Below are 8,552 nucleotides of genomic sequence, written 5' to 3'. Positions count from 1 at the left end.
GAGGAAGCTATGCAAAGTCTGAAAAATTGCCTCAAGCAATGCAATTAAATCAAATCTGGGTGTGTTGCGTATGAATGAAGTAAGATTACCAGACCTCTGTAGCTCATCCCAAGTCTCTAGTAGCTTGAGGCTACATTAGCTGCTACTAGCACAACACACCCAAATCATTGATCAAACTGTGAGTGGTTGAGTTGTGTTGTGGGTAATGTAGGTTTCAGGTTTTGAGGGCACAGTACAGAGTATATTTTTTTGGGAGTAAAATGTTTTGTCAGTTATTTGTTAGATTTCCGTCACACCCATGGTGCCCTGAGGATGAACCTTTGCTGACCTCTTCGCCTCTCATCCAGCGCCCCCAGCACGGATGGATTAGCGCAAATATTTTGGCACAAACTTTACAGAAACCCGTAGTTCTCAGATGATACATCCTAATAACCGTGGTAATCCCCTGACTTTTCTTCTAGAGCCACCGGCGACTTTGATATTTTGTTTTTCGTTTTTAAAGAAATGAACAAATATTGGATGGGTAACCCATTAAAGTCAGAATGAACTGTCATAACTTCGGTGATCTTACATGTTTCATCTTGTGTCATCATCAGGTCAAACATTATATCTGTCTAATACTTTGTAAAGTGAATGTAATTCCCCGCGGTCTCAGACATACTTTCTGTTTCGTGTGAATTAGCCCCCCCCCATCAAAACATGTACAAGAAGTTCATTTAAAGGCTAAATGCAGAGAACCAGCTGCTAGTGGTTGTACTTTCACTCTTGACGCACTCATCACTCTTCATATCCGTATTACTGAAATAAAAGAGTAAGAGCAGTCAGAAGGTAATACAGGTATCAGGAAGAAATCCCCAACTCATGACCCAGGATGTTGTGGTTGCATTTTTGATCTACTGAACTTTCCAAAGGTATGTAAGCACGCACCGTTTCATGCGCGTCAGTTTTTAATTTTATGCTGAAATAAACTGCTCTCACGAATCTTGTAACACTGTTTTTTTCATTAATTTTGAACTCCGTTGCCAGATCACAACGTTTACCCGCGGCTGGTACGACGTTATTTCAGCTGACAAAATTTACCAAAAATACAAGCTGTAATAAAGCCGGAATTATCCTCTAACGATGGAATTTGACATCCTCATTTGGCGGACACTGCATGAACCCTCCCTTTGTACCCCGACACTTGGCCTGCTCTCAAAGGGAGACGGAGAAAGGAGAAAGCGCGCTGGCATCCATTAGCGTCCATTAGTACCAGCATCAGTGATGTACGCAGGAAGAGGGAGATCATTATTCACTGTCATTGTCCTCTAAAGTGTAGCGAGAGCATCAACATTCAGTCAGTTATGACTCTTTCCAAAACTCTTTCAGGTTGAACACAGTCCAGCTGTGCCGTCGCTTTTTAGTATTTCCTGCTCCCTCGTCTCCCTCGTGCATATGTGTAATTATGAATTAGCGCACAAATGTTTGCGGAACACACACCATAAATTAACACGAGCGACAGGGGCCGGTTCCTGGACCCCACTTTGTCTTTGCAGCCACAAAGGGAGGAAGAATAATGGTGGTGGTGTGTGGGGGGGGGGGGGGGGATCTGAATCTTCTTCTCCTCTTGCCTCTTGTTTACATTCCACACCCCCAAACCCCCTAACCAGAGCTAATCTCATCAGTAAATTCCCCCGGCTGAACAAATATCTCCCCTCATACTGAATATTCTCACTCTTTGTCACACACACACACGTTGTGCATGTGCGGACACCCACTCGTAAAGCACAGAGTTGTTGGTTTTTATCTTATCATTTACTGTAAGTTCTTTGATCGCCTCACTTAGACTTCAGTTTACGTCTTCTCTTTTCTCTGTGGTCTCCAGCACGTCAGAAGGAAATTAACGTGGAGGTCACATTCTCATGTCTGGCTTTCATTTTCTCTTTTGTGTCGCTCTCCTTTCTCCTCGCTTCTTGCGACCGAGGGACACGAGTCAGACCCAGTCACACCGGCTGCACTGGACAGGATCAGGGTTTTTGGTGTGATGGGTCGTTGGGAGGGGGCAGGCTGCCGGTTCAGAAGGATAACGGGTATCTTTGTTCCAGCATTTGGCTGGCAGGGGAGACACACACCGACACACTGCCCAGAGAGAGACCCTGGATGTGAAAGCCTGCAGGGTGGACCGACAGACAGGCAGACAGACAGACAGGGGTGGTTATGGGTTGCTAGCTGAGCACAGGCCTCCAACTGTGCGACCCTGACCTGTTCGTGCAGCTATTACGGATCGGATCAGTGGGCCTGTAAAGACCAACTGCATGGCCTGCTGCACTGCTCCGGACCGCAGCCAAGACCGGGCAATGTCCCGTCTGAGGCCCTGAACTCTGCTTAGTGGGGCAGCAAATCTAATTTGGTTTTTTTTGGGTGATTTGCTGATACAGTTGATTTCTGTTTTTGGTGTGTTTGTGTGTGAGAGTGTGATTGTGTTTCTCCAGTTGTCCTTTCTGTCACAAGGTTGTGAATTAGGGCCCATTTCCTGCACTGTTCTCACTCTGGGATGAAGGTGGGGGAAGGACCCAAAACAAAAGTGTTGTCTTTTGTGTGTGTGTGTGTGTGTGTGTGTGTGTGTGTGTGTGTGTGTGTGTGTAGGTATGTATGCCTTGTCTAGGACAGCATGGAGCCGGGGCCTTCCTGAGCTCCATTGTCCTTCAGCAAACATACACGGCTGCCCATACACATGCAAACACACGCATGTAGCCGGTGAATATTTGACTTGATATTAAAGCATGCAGCAACACAATAGTCATTATGTTGATTGCACAATGTAATGGCTATCGAATAACAACACTGGTTCCGTGTAGGCCTCACTTTCACTGTGTGCTCCTCTGTTTGCCACTGGAGAGTCTCCCGGGAAAATGACAGCTGACCGGCGATCCAGTCATGCTTGCAGCTTGGCCTCATATCTGCCATCATGTGTCCGTTATAGACTATTTTCCCCCCGTTGGCTGTTTGTAGTTTCTACTCTCAGGAAAACAATAATAAAAACACTTGGAATCGCAGGCGGTAGAGTTTACATCATACAGTTACTCATTTACGTTTTCAACAGAATATTGTAATCCAAACAAATGATGATCTTATGTATATGACAGTATTTCCTGGGGTAGAAACACATATCCATGTAAAAATTGGGTTGTTTTATATGTCTGTTGGGTTATTTTAAACTTTTTCTACCCCATGCAAAGTCAATTTTAGACGATGACTACTTTAAAAAAGTAAGGAAACTTTACATGTAATGAATTTATATGTAAAGTGCTATCAAATTTAAGTTGTGCGAGCATAAGTCTACTCTTAGTGAATTGGTTTCCTCAGCAGTTTTTAAGTAAAGTCATTTGTCAGATTTTACAGTGAAGTTGACCGAAATGTAATTAAGTAGCTTCCCCATTGACTCTACACCAAACTGCATGTATGTTGCAATATTACAAATCTCAGGGTTCAGTTTTCAGTTATATATTGTGACAACGCTGTGTTTCTGGTCTTGTTAGGTTGAGGCACAAAAGATTGATAAGGGTCGGGAAGAGATCACATTTTGGCTTGAAATGTGTGTTTTAGTCACCACAAACATCAAGCCTCGCTTGCAAATGTTGAAACACAGTCTTGAACTGTGGTTATTGGCTTGGCAGCCGTCTTGCCTGTAACACCACATCCACCCCCCCCCCACCACCGGTTTGCAGAAAGTGCACAACATTTTATCCCGACGACTGGGCTGACACTGAGGTGACATGAAAGGAAGATGGCTCAATCATCAATAAAATGACGTGTCTAATTCAAATTGTTATCAATCATGACTTTTGAAACACATTTTAACCTCTGATGAGGTATATGATCTACTTCTCTCTTCCTGTTTCCTGTTTTTCTGGGCTTTATGGTGTCAGATGTGGCTCAGTAACAACAGAGAAGTCAGCCTGTCTACTGTTGATGAGAAAGGATTCAATCGAATAAACGTTGGCGGCGTACTCGTTTAATATGTATGTCGAAAGAGTACTCTTTTCATTATACATGAATGCATCACATTAAAATTTCAACAATATTCATATATGCCATGATAAATAGGGTCTGTCCTCCGTGCCGCCCTGCCACTGGGGATTAGATGTGATGCACATGTGGCAAAGTGCTTGATCCATTACACTCAGTTCTCATTACCGTGTGTCTGGGCATGTTTGACATTAGCATGACTTACATACATACATGAGAGACTTGTCTAAAACCTGAATGTGAGAGCCATCAGCGGAGGGTGATAATTGAGACACCTGAGGACCTCTGTTCTCTGATCCAGGCCCGTATACTCCAGAGAGAAAACAAACAGAGGCCCCTCACCACAGCAGGGGGGGTCGATGTTCCTCTTGATAAAGAGATGCACCTTTTCAAATCGCTTATCTTCAAATAACCAACAGAGGGGCTGTTTTCCAACAAACAGCAGCCGATCAGTCCAAGCCCTTCAGTAAATACTGAGTCGTCAGACCGGCAGAGACAGAGGTGTGAAGTAGCGACAGCAGATTAGGCAAATTTCCTTTGTCTGAACATTGCGGTGGAAGAATCACTGATTTCTTTTTTTTTTGTGACTGTAAATCTCTGTGTCGGGTTATTAACTTAATGGTACTTTGTTTAACGTTTGCTTCGGAGATAATGTAGCTGTTAGAAAACCTGCGACTTTGATGAATGAGTGTAGATAATACGGTGTTTTTCAGAAAAGATTCAACTTAAATGCACAGTATGTAATTTCTGCCACTGTGGGTGTCTCTATGAAAACAATGAAAAACAAAAGCTATAGACTGATGACATCATGAAGCAGCGCAGGATCGTGGGAGTTGTTGTCTTCACTGTTAAACGGCTACATTTTCCTTTACATGAAAAAAATCTACCTAATGTGAGTCAGGCAGAAGCATTCAAGTTTCAGGTAGTGTATTCATGTTTAATTTGCGTCACATTTAGTCAATTCTGCCGACTCCCTCCCTCTGTCGTATCATCTGATGTTACTCCAGAAAGGATAGCAACAGGCGACCAAATGAATCGCAACATTACCTTGTATAAAATTGAAGATTTGCCCTGGTTGGATCAGACATAGTATTTTTTAGAAATCTTACATACCTTGTCTTTAAAATTTCATACCGTAAAGAACTTAACAATGCGTTACACGTGGCTAACATGCTAACTTCAGTAGAAAGCTCTGCAGCATAATACGTAGAAATTATGTCGAAACTGCTGTTTGTTCACATTCCTTTCTACAATTTTTTATGGCTTTCAACTAGAAGTCTTACATATTGCAGATTTAAGTAAATGCTGTTAATGTATATACAAATATCAGTCCAGAGAGACTTAAACCATATCTTCTGGTCACTGATCACTGACTGCTGTGTCCGGCTACAGACACTATTCTGTGTCATTGTGCTTTTTTCAGTCTTTTTGTGCAACCGGTTGGGTGTGAACCAAAAAAAAATACCTCTGTCTCTGTTTAGACTTTGAGGTGTGATAGTAGGATGACATCATTGTATTTCTTGTCAAGGAGAGCTCCTTTTTATCATAGCCTCTGGCCTTGCTCCATTCCTGCTTCCAGGGCAGGAAGGAAGGGAGTCTGAGTTAAAGGGATTGCAATGTGCTGCAGGTCAGACTCTACCGCTCCGAGTGTGGCCCCCCGGCTCATTTACAGAGGGCAGCCGAATTTATATTTAATCTCAAAGAAATAACTCTTGTTTTCTTGCACTCGGCGTCGACCTTCTCCGGGTTTTCGTTTCTATTTTAAGCTTTGATAGAGTTTGTTTTCGCGGGCTTCGGTTCTTCCCCTCTCCAGCCTTGTGAATCCATTACGGAGCGTTTTCTCATGGCCTTAAATTTCCCTCCCCGAAAAAACAAATAAGTGTCTCAAGTCAGAGAGGAGCCTTACAGGCCGAAACAAGAGTTCAGATTTCATGACAGATAAAAGACAGCACGCTCTGCCAGAGTTTCCGACAAATCAGCACTTTCCCCATATTTTAAAAAACCCGAGCCACACCTTACTACGAGGATGCAGGAGGGCATGTGTTGACAACAGGCGTGACTCTCTCCGAGCGTGTGCCTGATAGATTTGACAGTTCTCACGGTGGGTCAGGTGTTTTCCTACTATCGCCCTGCGTGCCCGTGCAGATCGCCTTTATTTCATACTTCCAACACTTTCGCTCAACACTTCGTATTTGTGTGTCTGTTATGCAATAAATTTGTAGCTGATTCCTCACGCTCCCTCCTTCTCTCCTCTCTGTTCTGCCGGTGTTTCCCACACTTCGTGCACCTCGAGAGACCTAGCCCCTTTTGGCGTCCGTCCATTTGGCAGTCACACCAACAGAAGGACCAGCATGTGCGTGGGCTTCATAATAAAATAATCTTTGCCCTGGGGTGCTGAAACTCTGCAGATACTCCCTGACAGTTTCACTCGCCCCGAGAGAGAGAAAAAAAAAAAGAAAGAAGGAAAATGGGAATCTGGCACAGACACGCTCACTTACATCCAGAAATACTGTAGATTGTAAGTGAAACACTACAGAAACATCATATATCACGTTACGCTCGTGGAAAGACTTCACCAGAAGGATTACTGGCGTGTCATGTGTTTTGAGGACTTTGGGGAAGTGCCAGTTTAGATGTGAGAACGAAACTATTACAGGAACTAACACGCGTCCTCTTTTTTTTTTTTCAGATGAAATTAAGACGTTGTGGTTTTGGCGTCCAGAAGAGCAAATTTCAAGCAGATACATGAAGATTAGGGTTCTCACATCATCACGAGGGAGAAGTGTGCAGTGAGATGAAAACATCAGGGACCGGTTCCTCCGGTTGTGTCTTTATTATCTGACTTTACACGGAATATTAGTTTGTGCCGCACTAATGTCAGAGGAAACAGGAGAAATACAACAAATATGAACATGCTGCATTTTATAAATTAGGATACAAGTAAAGGTACAGAATTAAACAATGGCTGGAACAAAGGCAGATCTGTGAACACAGAGTTACATGGTTTTCTTTTCTTATCTGTTCTGAATTTTTATTTTCAGTGTTCTTCTTCATCATTGTTGTTACTGTCCAAATTTGTATTGGCTGCTCGTCGGCGTGTTTTTATAGGTAGTTTATACACTTGTTCCAGAGTGTGGTCAGGCCTGGGGAGTAACGGATTACGTGTAACTAGATCAGGTAATCAGGATACAAAAAAAGGGGCCTATATTCCATTGAATTTACAGAAACACAGAAGTTACAGAAATTATTTAGTCAGAAAAAGTGGATTACTAACAGGATTTCTTTAAGAAAGATTGATACATTTATCTGTAACCACACACGAGAACTCTTTATAAGAAGTCACACATGTATTAAGATTAAATAAAAGTCATCATACTGATATTATTATCTACAAGTTTATCTCTTCTTAAAGTTTAATATTCTGATTCCTGGATTACGTTCCTGAACACATACAGTAAAATGTCATTAGTAATTTTGTGTGTATTTTCATCGCTTGCACTTTTTTTTTTTACAACAAAATGTACTCAAAGTATTCCAGTTAAAGAAATTGTTATCATTCAATGTTACATTAATAAAAATTGCACCATAGCTACTCATAGCAAGTCAAGGTGGAGCTCATTGTATGAATCTCTCACTGGGAAGTTTAGACGGTTAGACTGCATGATTTATAGTTTATAAGTTGATGAAGTGATGAATGTGTTTGATGTACCTGAGCTGTCAAGTAAATGTAGAAGCAGCAGTAGCAGAATATGGCTATACTCAAATAAAGCAAAAGAACTGCGAACTAAGTTCCGTTTATATTTGCGTAAATGTATGTTCAGAAGTGGAGAACTTCAGATTCTTTACTTAAAGAAGAAGTTAAAATAGCGACACCACAAAAACTCCACTGCAACTTCCTTAAAGGACAAGTTTGCACAAAAATGAAAATTCAGTCACTAATCCCACTCAAGCTGATGGAAAGTTAGGTGAAGTTTGGTTGTCCACAAAACATTTTCTGGGGCTTCACAGCAAAACGGTGTTGCATCATTCCCCTAAAACAAAAACGAGTCCATGGGGACTTGTTTTTAAAGTGCAAAAGAAACATACAATGGCTCCATCCAGCTTGCCTGGCGTAATCCAAATCTCTGAAAAAACAAATATTCTAAATTGATTTGAAAGGATGTTATTCACACCCTTTTTTAAAGCTGAAATCTTCACTGCAGCTGCAAAGCTCGAAGTGTTAGCAGGCACCGAGAGCTTTGAGAATGTAAATATTGTCTTTTCAAATCAGTTTGGGATCTTAGGGCTTCCAGGGACTCAGGCAAGCTGTATGGAGCCCTTTATTCCATTGTTTTAAAACAAGTCCCCATCTACATCAGTTATCAGTTATTTAGGAGAGTGCCACGCTGCTGTTTCGACGTGAAGCTCCAGAAATGTTTAGTGGAAACTTCACCTGACTTTTCAATGGGAGCGGAATTTTCACTTTGGGTGAACTCTTTGACTCTTTAAGTAAAAGCACATGTGTAACATCAGCACATTCTACTAAAAGTAAAAGTACTCCATAC

Source organism: Sparus aurata, chromosome 12 (assembly GCF_900880675.1).
Source record: "Sparus aurata chromosome 12, fSpaAur1.1, whole genome shotgun sequence".
Classification (NCBI taxonomy): Eukaryota; Metazoa; Chordata; class Actinopteri; order Spariformes; family Sparidae; genus Sparus; species Sparus aurata.
The sequence above is the reverse complement of the archived record's forward strand: the minus strand, read 5'-3'. Positions refer to the sequence as shown.